Below are 19216 nucleotides of genomic sequence, written 5' to 3' on the forward strand. Positions count from 1 at the left end.
AATGAAGACTTTCTCATTTAAAAACATGACTTTTTAAAGGCACTGCATCACTTTTAAGGTTGCTTTTTTAATTGAATTTTACGCAAGCGGTTTCATTATTAGGATAAACTTAAGCAGTGGTAGTTGAGCTGATGATGTGAGATAGCGTTGCATCACCACAAAGCTAATAACAACACCACAGAGCTGAATAGGTGAACACATACAGTAGAGTTGCCACCATTATGTGAGGATATTAAAGGTCAGATATTAAATAGATGCCATGCAAAAGTGTAATTTTCATGAGGTGAAAGGGTCATATGTTTCCATTTTGTTTGATTTCATATGAACTCACTAGACCATCTCTAACAGCCCTCTTTGGTTTTAAGAATTCATGAGAAATAGAGTTTGCTGTCCCACTCCCATTCTGCAGACCTATGTCTGATGTTGCACTGAGACTTGACATAATTAGTGCAAAAGATTTCCTTCTGAACCTGTTGGTTTATCTGCTTATTCAAACACAATAGAATAAACACAAAGGACAGAGTGCTTGTGATATTTCCTTTGAAACAAAAGCAAAACAATGTGATAAATGTGTAAAGGCCATGTTTTCTGCCATGGTCACAGGATACCTTAGTATTGACTATAAAGGACTGCCATCCAGTCCGTAAATAATTTAACAGCTTGGTGCGTGTGTGAGAAAGAGGGAGACAGGCAGACACGGAGGGGGAGAAATCCCCAGTTAAGCCATCAAAAATCAAGACACGGTCCAGTGGCTTTGCTTAATAAAGACAGAGTTAAAACAAATACAGTTTTGTTACAGGGCATCAATTAAAGAGACAAAACTGTAATTCAATTTTTGGCATTTAGCAAGCGAGGGCAGAAGACCTCACAGCAAAAATGTCAGTTCTAATTTAAAATGTTGTGTGTTAAAACCAGCACCATGTCAGTGCTGATATAAATCCACACCTGAGTTTAACACTTTCACATCATTAGTGGATTTTGCTGCCATATAATCAGCTCTCTGTCAACAACTGAAAAATCAACACATGCAGTGTGAACACAGAAACATTTAATGTGTAGATGCTCCACAATGATTAATGATGATAGAAGCTGACTACAGAAATCAATTTATGCAAAACACAACACAACACTGTAGTTACACTTTTTAATTCTACCCTTTACAAAGGTAACCCTAACCCTGGGAAGAAATAAAAAATAATTTACAATTTCACATTTTGTCCAGGCAAATATTTACATAGAACTACCCTACCTGATAGTAAAATATCATTGATTAACCTACATCCTGTGCTCCAGATGCTCTTTATTCACTATTAGCTTTCTCCTCTGCAAATATTTGATTGAGTTTGTAACCCTACCTGAAAACACACGTGAGGTTACTCAAACCATTAAGTAATTCTACAAGGAAGTCAATCTATAACCGACTTGTCATTAATATCTCAACATTTCCCCTGAAACACTGACATGCTGCCAGCCAAAACACATGACAGACGTTACAAACGTTGCCACAGCTCTCGCTTACTCCCTAAGCACAAGCCTGGCCTGTATTATTATCATGTTCTAAGCGTGAACGCACAGCCCCGCACAGCCCCGCACAGCCTCCGCACAGCAGCTTGGAGCTGAGGTCAGTCTTTTGTTGGGTTTCTGCTGCAGACAGGAGGAAAAAGTGGCACTTTGCTGTGAGCAGTGAGCTGCTCACAGACCCGCTGTGTGTCCTCTGCGAGCACTGATTGAACCGCGGGCGTTTCCATGACTACGCGCAGACCCAATGAGAAGCTCGCGGTAGACCGTCGCTGAATGAAAAATAACAGAGGCCATTTTGCGCACGAAGCCACGGCATCATTCAGTAATAATAATAATAATAATAACAGAAAACGGAAACGGGAGGCAGGTTCAGTCCATTTGTGGACAGCGAGTGCTCAAGAGCCAGGTACAGTTGTGTGTGTGTGCGTGCGCGTGTGTGTGTGTGTGAGTGTGAAGTAAAAAAAAAAAAAAAAAGGCATGCGGTAACTAATAGGTTTATGTCGTGAGAAAAAAAACAAAAAACACAAAGAGAAGAGGGGACAGGGCAGCTCCACCGCATTGCTATCTGCCCCCCCCCGCCCCAGTGATCCCCGAGGGAGGGAGTTGCCTTTTAGTTTGCTGACCGACACCGGCGAACATCCATGCGCGTCGAAAAACAGGTGTACAGTTTCATCACACGGACGCAGCAGTAGCTTCCGCACCGCTCGGCAGCTCCTTTACAGTTCTGCGCGTTGAGTGTGAGCGATGTCTCTTTCTCACATGGAAGAGGCTGATCGCCTGACGGTGTGTTGCGGAATTAGTGGAGTGAGGCAGCAGTCGTTTTAAGGTAAGGCACAGTATCAGCAGTGTTGTTGTTAATAGAGGGGGGTGTTAAGGGGGGGTAATATCTTCCGCTTTTAGCAGACCACGAGCTGAATTCCGTGCTGTTTGAGGAGGTAAGCATGCTATTGTTATTATTATTATTTTTTTAAAGTGTGCATTACAAACAAACAACGACCCTGTAGTTGTGATCGGAGTGAACCAGGGGCAGATGAATGTGCTCATCCGGGATGCGGTAAAGTGCATTCCGGTGGATTTCTGTTTCCAGTGCATTAAAGGAAGATGCGGTCGGAGCTGGGAGGATGTTAAATACTCAAACCACAAGCTTTTAAGCGGTGGAGGGGGAAAAAAATATTCCTTAACATTAGAAGCAGCCTGAAGACAGTCAGCATGAGAGATGTAAACAGGCTGCTTGGTAGTAATGAGCATGAATTGAGATATCCATGTTTAACCTACATCCCAAATGCTTAAGATAATCTCTATTGTTAGCTTGCACTATTGTGGTGCAGTACAGTATTTTATGTGCAATAATGAGAACCACACATAGACATTGGTCTAATATAGGTTTATCTTTACAAAAATGATTGAACAAATCTCTGAGGACTCTTCAGTTTTGTATTGCGCCTTATTGAGTTACTTATTTTATGAAACCAACACAAACCCATCAATTCAGTTCCTATGAGAGTATAATGTACTGTGAAGCCTCACACGGCCACTGTAATGCCAACACAGAGGTACAGTTTTTTTTCTTAATCCTGCTACCAGAGTTTTTGTGTGTATTCACCTACCTATTAAACCTATTAAAGGTTTAAATCAGTCAGTCTGTAACTTTGAGGGCTCGGGTGAAAACCAGTGGGGGCTCTGACTCCTGAGTGCATTTTATGTCACATATTATAAGACTAATCTGTCGCCGTGTTGCCTATGTCATATGCTAGATCTGACAGACAAGAGTGAGGGATAGTCAGCCCCGTGTTTCTGTGGTGCTTTATGCTCAACAAACTGGTGTAAAAGGATGATGTCATGAGGAGGAGAAAAAAAAATAATACAAAAGCCAGCAGCGATGGATGATATCTGTAAGACCCATTTGAATGCTGGGTGAACAGGGAGAGCGGGGAGGTGTCCAGAATGCACAAAGTGTAACATTATCACTCCGGGAACCTCATACCGCTCCCAGTGTGGCCTACCTGGCCTCTGTGTGTGTGTGTGTGTGTATGTGTTGCTTTACCGGACGGTGTCTTTGATGTAGTATTTGATGTATTTCTATGACTGCATGCTTGTGTCTGGGGGAGAGGAAGTGACACAGCGGGATGCAATATGACGTGCAACAGTTGGCTGCTGTCTGTCTCACGAGGGGCTGCTGTACCAATAAACAGTTATAAACAGTCCAATATACACACTTAATGGGCGATCATGGCTTTTTGACTTGATTGATGAGCCAGAAAGTATGTCTCTGTTAGCGTTAACTCAGTTGCACCTGCCAGTTTAGGGTTGCTGAGAGAGAGAGAGAGTGTGTGTGTGTGTGTGTGTGTGTGTGTGTGGTTACATGCATCTTTGAGTGAGAGAGGCAGAGGGAGAGGGAGGAGGAAAGGGGATCAAGGCAGGCCATCGGGGAATAGGAGAATGTGATACATTTCTCCTGAAAGTACAGAATGTAACAGGGGGTTACTCTCATAGTTCACGTTCTTCCCCTCTCTCTGTCACTCTCTCTGTCACTCTCTCTATCTCACACACACAAACACCCCTTTTTTTAATTCTTCTTTGTTTACTTCCTTGTTTTGGTGCCCTCTATTTTCTCATTGTCCCTCTGGTGTGTTTTCCTCCTTCATCTTCCCCCCTCTCTGCCCTCCTTCAGAGGCTGATGTCATGGCTCAAGTGATGTGTGAAAAGCTTGCCTAATTCTTAGTCTCACTGATAATAGGGGCCTCCTGCAGGGCATGCTTGCTCCCTGAGCTTTCTCAGTGTCTGAGCGGTTTGATGATGGGGACTTTTTGCAAAAAGAAAATGCTGAGCCAGTTTTCTTTTAATAAAAATATAATTTTTTTTGTCAACCGTGGAAATGAAGTGGAATGGTCAGTGATTCTGGGTCAGCCAAGGATGCCACAATAAGGTTGAATGTATTTATTAATTAATAAGATGATCCTTAAGAATTAATAATTGGTAATTAATAACATCACATTGTGCAAAAAAGGTCAATTTTTCCATTATTTATTCATCTATAATCATACCTTACTTTTTGTTACGGTTATAACTGCAATAACTAACAATGAGCATGAGGGGAAGCACCTGAGTGATTTGGGTACAGTGGCATACTGATGATGTGACACATATTTACAATGATGTGGAGACCAGAAAAGAGGATACTTAAGAAAGTGCATACTGTCATAAATAAAATGCTAAATTATTTTTGTGCACTTTATTTGCATGTAAACCATTTCAGTCCAGTGTTAATATATCCGTTTCAGTGGTAAGAACGGTATGTCTAAGGTTATCGCAGCAATATAAAAGGCTTGAATTTAAAAAAAGGCTCTAAGTCTTCAAGGATTGAGACATTCTTTAAACTGATTAGCGACACAACATGGAGGAATAAGTAGCCTGTCCTGCTAAGCTTGGATAAAGAGTTTGAAGACTACCCTGAGTACACAGGTAGGTCAGAATTTGCAAACGCAGTCTGTTGAGCTTTAGATTATGTAAGACAAGAGTTTGCTGCCTGGTGCTCGCAGATCAGGGTGATGAAGAAACGCATGCATTTTTCAAAACAGCAGCACCGCACCTCTTCACTACTGTAGTATCACCCATCAGAGATCAAACTAGGCAATTCTGAAAGGTCTTATATGTCCTATAGGTTATACAGTTGATGCTATTTAAAACATTAATAGTAGAGTGGAGTAATTTCATCTGAAGCAGAGAATAACATTACACTCCCGTTGCCTGTGTTGCAATCACAGCCTCTCTCTGGTTTGTTTATATAACTGGTCTGCTCCGTGTGCAGCTGAGTAGAGCGACTGAAACTGCTTTTATTTGATTTCAACCAAAGCAGAGTTTGTGATTGTTGGAACAGTTGTTTCTGTCCACTTTGAATGGAGTTATGATGTTACAATGTGGGGCTACAATAAGAGGTCAGATTAACTCTTTTGTCTCTGGAGCATGGCGAACTATAGCGATATAAGGCTGTCCCTGGTTAATCAAAAGGTATATCTCTGTAGAGATCCTTTCCTTAATGTTTTGCATGCAGAATAACAATCAGAGCCTAAAAACAAGCACTTTTAGTGGACGTACTTGGACAGGTGCATTTGTCCCCAAGGATTAACGTTAGCTTACGCTGGCCAGCAGCCCCTTTCACGGATATTTCACATCTAACTTGGTGAATTAAGGACTTATTTCGACCAAACAAGCATTGGGGATTGTTGGGAAGACTGTGGAAAGACTGCGGTGAGTTTTATTTTATTTCTGCCTTTGTTTTTGGTCTGAGATGTTGGTGCTCGTGACATCCACTGGCAAGTGAATTTCATATATATAATCTTCAAGTAAAGCTATATGCTTTGTTGAATCCTGTAGCAATTAACGACAACAAACAAAAATGTTAAATATATGTAAATATTTAATGAGGTAAAGTAAACCACCATGATCATCTCTGTGTTGTTGTAAGAACTTTGGAACTTTTAGCTCTCTGTCCTGTACATAAGAGGCCTAAAACCTTTTCTAATTATGTTTAGCTGGTTTGAATTGTATTAGGTTACTTCCATATTCTTAATTTGCATCTAAATATTCTATTAACTGTATCAACACAAAACACAGTGAGCTCCTAGCTCATATTCCTCTGCTTTTTGTGTTGTTCCAAAGCAACGCTTTGTGGATATATTTTTCCTTATTTGATCTGTTCCCAGGTTTAAGTGTTTTCCAGTAAGTGACACTTACTAATGTGGACATGCACAGCTCTTCTGCTTTTTATAACCTGCCACTTACTTAACTGGGAATGGCAGGGCCTTGCAGAAGCTGATAATGAATTAGGTGTTGAAACTGTACGAGTGAGACCATGTCGACGCGACCACTGTCGTCCGGAGTGGCTCATAGGTCAAAGTGTCGGTGTGTTTGAGTGTGAGTGTGTGTCAGTCGCTATAAAAATAGTTTGCTCTGGTACTTTAATGAGATCATTCCTAAGCTGCTGCTGTCTCATGTCGGTTTTAATTGTGTTTATAAATCATTCATTCACATGCAAAACCTGATAGGAGATGCTTGTCAAAGTTGCATTTTAGTTATAATGCATGAGGGATGTGATTCGCATCTGTAGACGCAACTCAGAACTCAGCAGTTGTTGGTGATGCTTGTTCAGATGTTGATGGAGATCTTGTCGGCCATCTTTTGCAAAGCCTCATGTAGGTAAAAGGATAAACAATTAGAATAGAAAACTAAACTCAGGTGCTTTGGTCCCTTCAGTATTTTATTGGTCTCCCGATACTACCCTGATTTTGTCCCCGAGGTTACATCATTAGCACCTGTCAGTTGTGAGCTTTTCACCATACCTCCTTGATCCTTGGCATGTGACCAGAAATTTCTGGGGGCCAGCTGCTGTTTGATCATGTCTGCTGACACACCAATCACTGTTGTGGGCTGTGGGAACCCCAAGGTTTGAAGCTTGGATGTTTGGGGGCCACATAGTTACAGAAGTGCTACTTATCACTGGAGCCATCTGTGTCCGTGTAGATGGGATTTTTACATTACCACTTCATCATTTGTACGATGACAGCGGACACAGATAGTGCTCCTCCGGGACAACTCAACCAAGTCCATCCATGTTTGATTTAAAGGTTTGCAACATGTTGACAGTTGGCTGAGCTAGTTCATGAGTTTCGTATTTTACCTTTGTGGATTTATATGCTTGAATACTTGGTGTTGACCCAATTCAAATGATTGTTTTTGATACACTTGCAATAATCTGTCCATTTAAGATGTGTGCCTGATATTGATGACAACCTGAAATTCATTAAACAACCCTGCGCTGTAAAATTACAATAAAATTACCTTCTATCCTTGTATACCTACACAAAAGATTGTTTTTAGTTACTGGCATGCCATCTTAAAGGAACTTTATGTAAGAATTGGCCACCTGTCAAACAAACTGGGGGCAGCATTTCACCAGAAGGTTGAGGTGCTGACCCCTGTTGTAAGAAACAAAAAAAAGCACAGTCCTTCCTTCATGCCTTTCTTGCTTTCAACAAACAGCTAACTTAGCAAATATATTAACTGTCTGTAATATTACACAATTAGCTACATTGCCAGTGTTAGCATTAACAGCTGTTTACCTACCAGACTGAAACAATTGTTGTGAACACCAATGTTAACTCTTGTTTAGCTTCTATTTCAATTCAATTATTTCTTTGCAGCTTAACATGGTTTCTTGCCATCGGGGCAGTGCTACTTCATCCTTTCATGTTGGATTAAGGGGACAGATTGGACGCCACAGTGACTTACTATCACCTCTTGAGGTACAAAGTGGGAGTAGAACACAATAGACATCTTTTGCATACTGTCAAAACTGTTTTCACAAGGAAGGCTGTCGACAAAGATGATACCACAATTAGAATCACAGTTGTTTTAGCTATCTGTTTCTGTTTCTGTAGTGGAAAATAAGTCACCACTGACCAATTCACTAATGGTGTTTCATTACCATAAATTAGTGGATTTCCTTTGTAGTAACTGCTGAACTGTTCTTGAACCCTACTACCCTGTAATTTGGTAGTTGCTGATTTTTGTGTCTGTTTTGTTTATTGTCGAGTATGGGTGTGAAGGGACGAGGTGGAAGTGGTCCAAAAAAGCATATTGCACAGTAGCTGCCTGGTTGGTTTTAGGTATCCAGGCTCTAAATATGAGATGCTAATAGCAGTAGTTACATCATCATTCTGAGAATAGCAGGGAGTCTGGGGTCTAGAGGTGCTTCTGGCTGACCTCTCTGCTGTGTATATTCAGCTTGTGTGTGTGTGGTCATTTCCAAATATATACATTCCCATATGGATTACACAGCAGTAAGATTATTAATAATGACGAAGGTGAGTCGACACATAATTATTCTGTATATATCTTCCGCCTGATGTGCCTGCACATGGTGTATTTGTGATAAAAACATAAAGACTAGTGCGTCACAGGCAATCAAAGTGTCAGCAACGGAGAGTGAAAGAAAATCTAACGTGAGAACAATTTGACACTCCTGTAAGTTTCTCTGTGGAGAACTCCACTTTACATAGTCCCACACTGACGACATGGACTACTGTGTGACATTAAAGCCCGGAAGGAGAGATGGCGTGTGGAGGGTCTCTAACACGCCTCTCCGTCTGCACTCCCCCACTGCTGTCCTAACCCTAGGTCATTTAACCATAATTCCTCAGAGGTGCACCTACCTGATGTATTTTGTACCATAGAATTCCAAAGAGTATGTGACTGTGTTCTTGCTTGTACAGTATGTGTATGTATATAGATACAGTCTGTCTTTGCGTGCATATGTGTGTGCATGCGGTGTGGTATGCATGCATGCAAACATGTGTGCGTGTGGTAAAATAGAGATAGTCGGCCCTGTCACTTAGCCCCCACCCATATACACTGGGGGGTAACTTTCCAGTCTCATAGACGAGCATGCCTGAGTCTGAAAATAGCCGTATCTGATCACTGCTTCACCCAAACAGGGAACTCTCTTTCTCCGTCACTCCCTCTCTTCGGCTCTCTAACTTTCTCCTCATTCTGTTGTCTCTGTGCTTCCTAGGCATTAAACGGGGTAAGATCTGGGAATAAAGCTTGACCAGGAGGAGAGACTTATCCTGAGCAGAGGGAAGAGGAAGGACAAAACAAATCAGAATATAAGAAGAGAAGGAGAAAGGAAGAGGCGCTGGGGCTCACGACTCACCTATACCTGACTCTTCTTAGCAAGTCTCCAGTCTTTTGGTTTTATGACGGTAAGAGTTACATTTTCTCTGCTTGATGGACTGTTGCACCTGCACTCTGCCGGCTGAGAGGTCAGGCTTTTAGAGTTAAATGTCACAAAATATAGACACATTGCAGGGTTGCATTTGACAAGTAAATTATGTACTAATGTGCATTTTTATGTCAAAACACAGGAGCGCTTTATCTATTAAATTACAGTTTCTCAAAGTGGATTGAAGGTTGGGTATTATGGTTTGACAAATATAGATTTAATTTGTCTTCCTAATTCATAAACGAAAACTAATATAATATTTCAATGTATGATTTACATATATTTGTTTTTCAAGTTTCAGTACACAAACATGTCATGTAATGCTGTCTACTAATTTATGATGTGACCATATCTACGTGGTATGAACGCACTGATGCTTTAAAGGGAATGCAAATTAAAAGAGATGTGAATAGATTTTACAACCCAAACACCAAAAGGGAATTGTATTTATCTGTTCTGCCAAAACCCACAATTATAGACTGAGAGAAGAATTTTTGTCTTTTGTGACAGTGGACAGGGGAAATGGTGTCAAATAAAACAGTGGCTGCTACCACGGTCACCTCAGAAATAGCATCAGAAAATAACTTAGATTACAGTTTTGTGGATTGAAAACAAGAAGATTGATTCAGGCTGGAGGAAATAAATGTTTGTGACTTTTTCACTGAAAAGGGAAAGTTCAAATTAATTATATATACAGCAGAAATGAACTGTTTAAGCGTTATTTAAAATTTTTGTATTTCGATATATTTATATATTTTGACTAAATGTGGAAAAAAGTTTTAGTTCCAAAAGTTTTCAGTTCCAAAAAATGTTCCTTTACCTCTTGCCCTCCCATATTTTTGCCCCAGAATCTAATTTTCCTCCCTCTGTCCCTTTTACATACTTCCATCTCTTGTTACACACTTTTTCATGGTCTCTTCTTTCCCACTCAACAAAAGCCATGCACCAATCCCTCCATTAGGCCAGTCTCAGAGGTGTTGTGGAATGTCACCTTGACCCCTTGAGTACACAGTGAGGGGTGGTTCCCAGCCTCGGTTCGTAGCATGGGTCCGCTCGGTTCCCTTTTTCCTGGACCTGACATACAGTGACACACTTTGTCTGTTCCCTGTAAACGTCACAGAGCACCCCATTTTTCCATGGTAAATGTGATATTATTAATACATAATTAACATTCAGTAAATTCCAGTTCCACTAAACCTATATATGTTTGCAGAGCTCTACATTACTACTATGATATGAAAGTTAGACAGTATTGCTATTATTATTCGGGACAGAGGGGACTTCATTGCTTGGCGGTATGAGTATCACCTGTGATATGGGTCTAGGAAGTAGTTCCTTTGGAGAGAGACCAAAATGAGTCAGATTTGAACACAGATTTGTGTATTTATATTTTCTAGAATAAAGTACAGAATGTTTTGAGGTCAGAGGGCTTATCAGGGCTCTACAGAGCAGCTTGAAAACTTTAATTCCCTTGTTATTGTCACTCTGTTTTGCCCTCCTCTTCCTCATTCCTTCCTGATTTCTTTAAAGGCGGATGTACAAAAGGACAAAGACATTCAAAAGTTGCCTTTACAGGATAACAGCAAACACAAGGCTCTTGAGTTACAGTCTCATGTGAATGCTTGATACTCTTCTTTCTCTGACTGGCATGCAAAGTTCCCTTTAAAGATGCCCTGGTATTTATACAAATATTTAAGCATATATGCAAGCGTATAATAATAATATGTTGATTCATACTTACAGTCATTAGTTGCAATACTGCTCTGTAAGAGAGTAATGAGGTTTTTGTAGCTAATTGCAGAGTTGAAATAGAAGTATTGGAGAAGCCAAAAATTAATAGGACTGTTCAGGATAGTGTTTGAGATATACAGTTGAGGCTACTCATAAACAGAAAATCTTAAACTTTTGCATAGCAACTGAGATTTTATTCTTTACTGTCAAACCTATGATGACTTCATTTGAACACATAAACTGTCACCTGTCACCTACTTCCTGTTGTGATTGTTTACCATTTCTCCTTAACTACCTGGTGAATCTTAGGAATTAAAAATGTAAAATAATAACATTTTCTCATGCCTTCAACCCAGAGTACATAAAGATTGCTCGAATGAATTTTCCCGATGATCAGGACCACCTCAGAGGGTAAAAGGTCTTGTCTAATGGCAGTAAATATAGCACCCCTGCTAATCAAGTTCCTCTTATCTTCATGCTCGACACTTAACACCGGTACCTGGGGAATCCAGACTATGTATGGGGAATGTAATCTTAGACGAGCTGATAGCCATTCTGCTTTAATGTACCCCTTGCGTCAACTGACCGACTATTTTCCAAATATTTTGTTTGTTTTCATCATTGGATTTTGAAAATGTTATAAAAGAACACCATAGAAAATCTGTATTTAACAGTAAATTGGATGTAATTTTTATAAGGTATCAAATCTTTCTACAAGATAGCTATAATGTTCTTAAGCCACTCATTTTGTCTGGTTGAGTTGCAATGATCCATAAGGTTTCTTTGCTGCCATGCAGTATTTTTCACCGATCAAACTTCTCTACAAGAGTGATTAATAATAAGCAGTGTTTACAAATGATTTAGCTAGAAGGGCAGAGAGACCATTTTTCAGGATACATTCCTTCACTACTGCTTCACCATCCTCCCTCATTCTCTAGATAAGATGTTTGAATAAGCTCATTTCTGGATTCTCCTGTTTGTCTCTTTCCAATTAGGCCTCTTTCAACACATCTATAAATAAATCACACATACAAAAAGTCTACTCACTTGTTGAAAGGACTACTTTTCAGTTTAGGTATACAGTCAGTGTGGGCTGGTTTATACTGTAGGGCACTCTGCATTGGGCAGACATGTATTCCCTGTCACCTCTTTGCTGTCTTTTATGAGTATGACCTGTCTGTTGTATGGTACTCATCTTAGATCCTCTCTACACACTTGCGTGTGGTGGCAGTTGTGGCATTTCCCTGCCGTGGATTCCCGTTCTTACGAGGGGGAAGTGCTCATAAAGATAATAATCCCCGTAGCAGCTGAAGAAATCACTTAATTTGTTGCTTTGAATGAACATTTGCTTATTATTTTGTGTGCATAAGTGTAACATGTTGTGGTTTAGTTTGTCTTCAGCTGACAGGACTGCAGTTTAAACGTCACATTTTAAACTGAAAGTGTTTGAGATTCCGAGGTGACCACCAGTTGTTCTCCCTTCACTCAACCATGTGAAAAAGCTGAAGCCATAACTGGGGCCCAGCTATAACACTAAGTCAAAATGTCGTGTCAGGAAAAGCTCAAGCTTCGTCTTTGAAATTGCTTTGGCGTTCAGCCCCATGTAACACTGTCCCTCCATTTGTGCATCGTATCATTTCATTGTAACTCTGATTCTATTAGCTTGTTGTGTTCTTCTCAGTTTGTAGCCTGCGGCTCGAAAGTGTTGTAACCACTAGCCTTTATTACAGAACTCTCCATGTATTGTACACATCTTGGAGAAGAGGAGATGAAACAGTGGCAGCTCGAGAGGTGTTGTTTACTGACAATGCTGTGTCCCCAGACGGCTTCAGCCAGACAGCTTACATAATACTACAGGCTAATATCGGCCTCTTTCCATTTTTGCTAGTGTGTCGCTTACTCTCTGTTTGCTCCGTCAAACATATTCCTTTATTCAATCTCTCATCCTTCCTGCAATCAATATCTTTTTTCTCTGTGTTAATCTATGTTTTTTATTTGCCTTTTTCTTCAATGCTTGCCCATGCTCTGTTTATATATATATATATAGTATCTTTCTCTCTCTTTTCCTCTTTGTGAAGCAGTATATACAGTGTAGCATCTTTAGTTCTGTATAGTAACAGTAAGGCAACAAACCCACGAATTGTCACATCCAGTTCATTGTTCTTTCCCCATAGCACCGACTCACAGTGCCGGGGCCTGTGTTGCATAATTGCATTAGTGCTCTCAGGCCAATGGCTCTGCTCGTTAGTGGGGTTGTGATGCAATCTGCAGAACACACGGGCCTCTGTTGTTTGCAGTATGGGCAGTGAGTGGGCATGCAGGGTCAGTGTATTGACCTTCCCTATCCATTCATACAGCCGGAGGGGGGTCTGCTAATGAGTGGCAAGGTTGAACAAACAAGGCTGATAACAGAGACTTTGTTGAAGGTGGTTGTTGTTCAACTAGTGGCAGTAATGTGGTGGTAGGACAGCCGCATGGCACTGACAAAATATTCCTTATAAAATGACTAACAACAAGCAGCTTTGTGTTTTTGTGAAAGTTGTGAAGCTTAAAGAGTGCTTTGCATTAAGACTCATTTGGAACTATTTTGATTAAATGTATAGTACTTATTTAGATACAAACTATGCCTTAACTGCTTAGTGTGCAGGGTTATTCATTGTTCTAAATTCAAATGCAGGTCACAAAGTTTATACCTATGTCACCGTGGCGATATGCTGAAACAATGGCAACCCAAGCAGAAAAGGGCCGACTTTTACTTCAGAACCTTTTTCAAAACCTGTTGAAAAATATGTGAATATATTTTTGGCAAATGACCAGGGTATAAGCAGGATAATCATTCTGATGTGTGCATTAAAGGATTTTAACACAGCAGCTAAGAAGTCCCCTCAGCAAGGATTTAAACATTCTTAAGTCCTTAAACACACCTTGATGTGGATTAGAACTTCATGTCTCATTCTCAAATTCATTTTGATTTCCCAGTTCTTACTGAAATTCCTTATGCTGACTTTTTCTAGGTTTTTAAACAAAACATAGAAAATAAATGGTTTCATTTATTCTATTGAGTGATTGTTGTTAATCGGATCTCTATATGTTCCAACAGTGCAACATAGCTAATATTCAGTATTGACATTTACAATTGTTTATTATTTATTAATGTATCATCAAGATGAAGAGGTCCACTGTACTATATAGCTTCACTCCAGTAGGTTAACTGACTGTTAAGCCAATATCATTTTATTAACTTGTCCAAAAAGGAGGTCAAGACAACATAGACAACAAGCAACGAGTTGTCTTTGCAGCAGCTGATTTGATGCTGTACTGCTGAAGGAGTTGCAGGGATTATGAAAATTATAGTAGTAGTAAAGCATTATTTGCATCAGAACTGCCAGTGTTTGATGACTTCCTGTGATTCAAAGTATAAAATGAAGCCTTAGGATGTAAATGTAATGTTCACTGTTGAAATCTGAACTTCTAAACCCAAGACATTACAGTTATCCTTCTCCTGTACTGTCTATAGCCTAAGTGTTTACTTGTTTGGCTGATGTATAACATGAATACTTGAAGTACTAGAAAGACTTCACTTACAGCACAATGGGTAATTCCTTACAGCAAGCCTCTTATTTTGATTCCGAAGCCTTTCTTTTTTTTTTTTTTCTTACCACAACCCTGCACTCCCCACATTTTTACCACAAGAATGCACCACTAAAATAACTTGGCCCCAGTTCAGTAATTAAGGTATGAAGCAATTCTAAATTCTGCCTTTTTTGGAGGAGTAACTTGCTGTCCGTTGGGTTTTAGGCGAGCCATGTCTCGACTGGGATTTATGTTGGATCTCCAGGGAAATTCTGTTGCCTTGTTTAAAAGGGATTTGTTCTGTTTGATTCCTACAATAAGATTAGTGCTTCAGTTTCATCCCCATCAAACTCCTGAGACTAGGCTGAGCATCACTGCAGACAATGTATTGAGTTTCTTATTCATTTACACAGACTATAGCACCTAGTGTCCATTTATATTTCTGCTCCAATGTATGTGTTTTTAATCTTATGAAGCTTTTAACAGCTGACAAGCTTTTGTATATAGAACAGCTGAACAGAAAATGTGTATCTGATGACTTTTTGGTTAGGTCTTTAAATAGATTTGCTAAGGAGCTTAATCTATTGACATCCTGTGAGTATGTCTCAGTCTGAGTGACCACTCGAGGGTCAGGACCCTTGAGGCCACAGTCGGCTTATCTCCAGTGACTGTTCACTCTCTCCTGCTGACTTCACACATGCGGACACACACATAAAAAGGACGTTTTTAAAAGCTCTGTTAAAATGCAATGCTGACATTAAATAAAAAATTTAAAAAAAGGTTACAATTAAATTATTAGTTTTGAGAAGTTATAGTTTTAACGAATCGATTATGTAACCATTGCTCTATTTTGCTGAATTCATTTTTTCCCATTATGGCGTATTTATTTATTTAGTGTCCAATTGCTGATTGAGGTGCATAAGGTGTCATAAGTAACTGAAATGGTAAATCCTTGAATCCCTCCCTTATCTTGTAAAGGGAATGAGCTATAAATGGAGGAAGATATGCCAGTGAGCTTGTGGAGAAGGAATTAATTCATTAATGAGAATTGGGAGATGTCGTTGTCTCCTTCACAATTGCCAGTGATTTCAGAGCTATGGACAAGTAGTTGGAAAGTATGTGATCTTTTCTCTTTAATCCGTTCTACCAAAATAGATGAACTACTGAAACCCAGATTGCCAGTTTTCTTATTGCACACTGGTTCAATTTGTTTTCCCACATGCTGAAATGTGATGCATTGACCTTACTGTATGTAACTTTAAATACAAGGGAAACACCTAAGTACAAAAGAGAGTAAAGGATTGGGTAGTAAATAAACAGTAGCAGTTTGTGTGGTTACGCCATCCTCTGCTGAATGTTTCTACTACTGGAGAGTTCTCTACCAATGATATAATATTGATCTGCAGGATAAGACAAAGTGAACTATAATCCATAGCCGTGTACTATAGGCACAAGATTGAAAAAGTTCCTTAATATTTGTAAATATTGCTTCAGACAGATTAATCATTGTTATTTCTTTTATATTATCATTGTTATCATTTTTCTCACGGATGAATGGTGACAAATTTGTTTTTAGACACTTGTTTTGTCTATGCCAAGGCAGACTGCCAGGGACTAAAGGCCTCCCGGTTTTATAAGATAATTTAATTAGTGCACACACAGACAGATTAAAAGTCTTTAGAATTGAATTTATGTTAAGGTTTGTCAAGGTCAACAAGTAACAACATTCCATGTGGAAAGTTAGCATGTCATACCATGGGAGGAAAATGGACATGCCATAACAAACAACAGTTTCTGGTGATGAGCTCAAATCAATGGTAATGTTCTTCTAAAAAACAAAGAGAGGAGGATGAGCTTCCTGCCATAGTCACTACAGTGTCTTATGTTTCAAAAGGATTCAAAGCTCAAACCCTATTAGTCCACTCATATGAACCAAATGGGTCCCAGTGGGTCACTTAACAGACTAATGAGACTTGATGGGCTTGTGGTGTTGGACATCATGGCTAGCTGTGGCTTAAAGCTCTGACTTGTGTATTTGCAGTCCCACAGCTATTACACTCAGTAATTATATACACGCTAGTCTCCAGAGTGGCCCACCAGTGCCTAAATTACAGTCGGTGGATAAACCACTGCAAAGTAAGAAAATAAAATTACTTGCAACAAACTTAACATACCAAATTCTATGGCCAACAAAACTAGGACAAGAATTGAAAACAACTCTTTGGAAATGAAGGTCTCTTGTTTACATCTGTTTATGTAGCACATTTAGTTTTCATTCAGTAAAGATGGAATTCACTGTGAGAAAGGTTATGGGAATTGACATTTAAGTTCATTCATTATTAGCAATGAGAGGATAACAAGTGTTTTATCTGTCAGCATTTATTCCCACTGCTTGCCTTGTAGCATTATATATTGGAGAAGCACTACTGAATATTTATGGAAACATTTGGCGCTCCTCCAGTATATACTGTGATTTGCATGCTGAAATGCAAGAACTGCTAATGATCTACTGTATTACTTTCATCGAGAGCTGTGCATTTTATTTATAAAAACTTAAAAAAGTCTATCTGAACAGATAGAGTTGTTCAGAGGTGTAGAGCCTGGCAGGTTTCCTTCCAGTGTCCAGCCATAACATTACACCATGGCCACAGCTGCTGTGTCGCCGCTGATCTGTCCCGAAGAAACATGATCCTGTTTATAATCTGACCATCATTTGGATGCAGACTGTCCGCGACGCCAGACCCATGATTTATCCCAGTGCGTGTGTGTGTGTGTGTGTTTCTTAGAGATAGATTTACGAGGGCTGTATGAGGGTGAGGTATAGGTCTTGAGGGACTGAAAGTATCCCACGACACATTACTTGATGTAGTCCCACAAGTAATAGTCCTCCTTCTCACCAGCATTAACTGTGTTTGGAAACCCTCACATATTGGCAACAAAATATTTGTGTGTGTGTGGGTAAATATGAATGATCGATAATATATAGGAAGGTTATTTATAGTACTTACAAGTTACACTCCTTAAGAGCTCTTGTAAATATCATTGGAAGACTGTGCAGTATTATTTGTTTTGCCTTAGAGAAATGGTTAGAAACATACATATATGTGTGTCTAGGAAAATGTTTTCTGTAACAATCTCAGTAATATATTAGGGCAACTGTGACTTACACTAATCAGAAGGTTGGCAGTTCAATCCCCGGGTCCTCCCGCTGCATCTCCTTGAGCAGGAAACTGAGCATTGGTGTATGATTGAATTCGTTTTTGAACGTGTGTGAATAAGTGAATATGGCATGTGGTGTGAATCTCTTTGTGTGGTTGGAAGACTAGAAAGGTGCTATATAAGTACAGTCCAGTACTTTTATTAAACTGATATCTTGGCAGTTGCTCTATCATCTGCCCCAATTTAAATTTACTCAAGTATTCAGTAACAGTTGTTGTTGATACAAATGAGTCATGCATTTGTGTTTTGTTAAGAAATGCCATTTAAAATCAATTCAATCAGGTGGCACAACATATTGTTTCTTCTATAACCAGTGTCATCATATCGCATAGAATATTTTACAGTTGTCTCTGATAGAAAAACTCATTTTCCCCAGTTTTTGTTTTTATTACAGTATATCAGTAGTAAGTTAATATCAACCACTGTAGGTCAAGTTCAAATGCTAATGAGAAACCTTGTGCTGATGTACTGTAGCTTCAAGTTGTTGCTGTTTGTTGTGTGAAAATGCAGCGAAGGAAAAAAATATTATTATATATATAGAGTATCTCATAATGAAATCGTTTCTTGTTTCAACTAAACAGTATATGTTGTCATAATAAGACTGTTTTGCTATAATGACCATGTTTATTATGACTCGTATTCAGTTGAATGGGACAAGGATTTCAGAATTACTGTTCTCATTTCGTTTACCATCTTCTCATCTGAAGGCTGTAAAATCTTAAGCGTGGCCAAATACATGTTGATGTTATGCCATCCATCTGGTGCCACTCATCACTAGAACCAACTGCTAAGACAGTTTACACATTCATGTCAGGATATGGTTGCATACCTTTTCCAAAATAAGCCCCAGTAAATGATAGCCACAATTATGAGGCCTTTCCTGGTTGATGTGCAGTGAGGCCCAGTGTTGTCATAGTGTTGAAGCAAATCTCTGTTAATGCATGGTTCAAACCCAGAGTTACTACTCTGAAACTACTACCTGGCTATGTGCTTTCATCATTACACAGCCTTTATATATCTATGGGAGATCCCTAGAGATCCCTACTTACTTGCATGGAAACACAATGTGTAGACTTTTTTTTATGTACTGTAGCGTAACATAATTTGTACGGATTGAATTACTTGGTGCACTGACGGAGAAATAGCTGGAACATCTGTGCACTGTACTCCCTTTGTGCTGAACATACAATACAGAAGGAACATAATTAAAAGGGGCTTTCTGATTGTTTTGATTGTGCAAACTCTACTTTTACTTATTTACTTAAAACAGAAATTGAAAATCTATAATGTATGCTAGGATAATTATCCTATACATATCCTATACACATAAGTGGGAAATGCCAGATTGATGAAAGTGAGTAATAGACAGTAATATTCTACAGAAAATTCTTG

General features: G+C 39.4%; 1 protein-coding gene across 10 annotated transcripts in view; it reads left to right on the plus strand.

Annotated features, from left to right (window-relative positions):
* Positions 1-2199: 2199 nt before the first annotated feature.
* sorbs2a (sorbin and SH3 domain containing 2a) overlaps positions 2200-19216 on the plus strand; it is a 49843-nt gene continuing 32826 nt past the window's right edge. For 6 of the 10 annotated variants that reach the window (XM_035659383.1, XM_035659385.1, XM_035659392.1 and 3 more), the window contains exon 1: positions 8985-9281. The gene's annotated coding sequence lies outside the window, so the exon portion shown is untranslated. Of the gene's footprint in view, positions 2348-8983; positions 9282-19216 lie in introns of those variants that run through there. The other 4 variants (XM_035659388.1, XM_035659387.1, XM_035659384.1 and 1 more) reach the window with 3 other exon arrangements.

Source organism: Morone saxatilis, unplaced genomic scaffold, assembly GCF_004916995.1.
Source record: "Morone saxatilis isolate NCDOM2014 unplaced genomic scaffold, NCSU_SB_2.0 Contig17, whole genome shotgun sequence".
Classification (NCBI taxonomy): Eukaryota; Metazoa; Chordata; class Actinopteri; family Moronidae; genus Morone; species Morone saxatilis.